The sequence below is a fragment of the Penaeus monodon genome, chromosome 21, assembly GCF_015228065.2.
Source record: "Penaeus monodon isolate SGIC_2016 chromosome 21, NSTDA_Pmon_1, whole genome shotgun sequence".
Lineage (NCBI taxonomy): Eukaryota > Metazoa > Arthropoda > Malacostraca > Decapoda > Penaeidae > Penaeus > Penaeus monodon.
The window spans coordinates 8,044,585-8,046,372 of record NC_051406.1 but is presented as its reverse complement, the minus strand read 5'-3'; positions in this window follow the sequence as shown (position 1 = coordinate 8,046,372).

The window sequence follows — 1,788 nt, the reverse complement described above, 5'->3', positions numbered from 1 at the left end:
GACGAGAGTGGGAGGAGCAACGTTCGCCAGACGAACCCCACACAAACACCTGCCAAGTCATTAAAGATATGTGTATTTTTTACGTTTTTCTTTTCTTTTGTGATTCTCAGCCTGTACTTCGCGAGACGCAAGTGTGTCGCGATTACCATTAAAATGTGTTGCATACATTTTACATATGTATATTTCCCAGATGATGGGATATTATTGGAAGTTCACAAAGTTTCGCAATAATTAGAGTTTGTTAAGTTTTGTAGAGTAGTTTATAGTATAAACTCTGGGGAAATACCAAACGCATCGCAAAGGTCAACTGTAGTACAGTATAAGATTTTTTTTTCCAAGCACAATCCAAAATATGGCGGTTCTTGGGTGGGGGGGGGGGGGCACTGATTTCATAATTTCCCGTCTAAAATGCTATGGAGAGATTGAGCAACCTAGAGAGGTGTAGTAAGCTAAAAGTCGTAAAATCTTCCTAGAACATTTAAATATAACTCTACTAATTCCTTACTGCTGTAAACTTTCATGTTCATTTAATATAGTTGACATTCTAATTTTATGGAATATATCACAACATAACCTTATTCGAATATAACCAAAAAAAAAAGTTACCTTTTTAGAATATTATCCCCTCAAAAGTTCAAGGGAAGACTTACAAAACTTGCTGGAAATTTCTCAAGGCAAACAGGTGTCAGGAAAGCACATAAGATCGCTGGAGGAGGGAATTTTAGGCACCAGTCTCAATGTTGGCAGACTTCGGGGCATTCCCCTCTAGCTCCCTGCCTTTTTTAGACTGACAATTAAACGGAATAAGAGGTGGCATAACAAGGAAAAAAAAAAATCAAGAGTAATGCGTAAGTGTTTCGCTTTATCCTAAAGCGGCCCATACACGATCAATTATATTGCGGAAGTCTGGTTGCACAATATAATTGACAATTTAAAGTTGCCCACACACAGGTCAATGTAATTGACACTTTAATTGCGCAAACCAGGACAAATGATTTTGTTGCACAATTTCATTGACGGTCACCACAGACGGTGCAATCAAATAGACTTGCGCAATAAAATATCAAGCAGAAATTGATTCACTCAATACAATTGTGCAAGTCATCAATATCGCCCATACACGGTCAATTTAATTGTCAATTCAGAGTATTGACAATGAAATTGCGCAATATAATTAATTGATCGTGTATGGGCCGCTTAATTAACATATACTGACCAATGAAAAGCGAATCATGGCGAAAATATAAGAAATTATATACTGACAAATTGAATAGCCATGGGATGTAGTATTGCCAAATACAAGCTTTAGCAGGGTCGCATTGGCTATTAACCTTTTCTTGACCGTAAATGGAAGCCAGATACACATGAGTAACGAAACCCACAAAGGACAAGTAGTAATTATATTTAGAATAATGAAAATTCTCACAAATATTTACGGAACAAGTTCATACATACTGAGACCGTACATTAAGCATCACATGTTACCTTCAAGATTCCATACGTCCATTTATATTTTCTTTCTTCTTTTTAAATTTAACTTAAACGTTTTGGGATCCCTGCTGATTTATTCACTTACCCGTTGCCAGATATAAAGAGAACATTGTACTTTCATACAAAGTTATGATGTAAGGAAAACATATTGTTTTTGCCCGAGAGCTGGCTTTCTCGCGTTCCAGTGTTTCCTCTTTTGTGTGCTTTGTTCCTTGTCTGAATCCTTTGTATGCTTCCTTCCTCGTCTGGAACCTCGGAAACAAAGTAAGCTACATGTTTGCCTTGTCCATTTGCCAT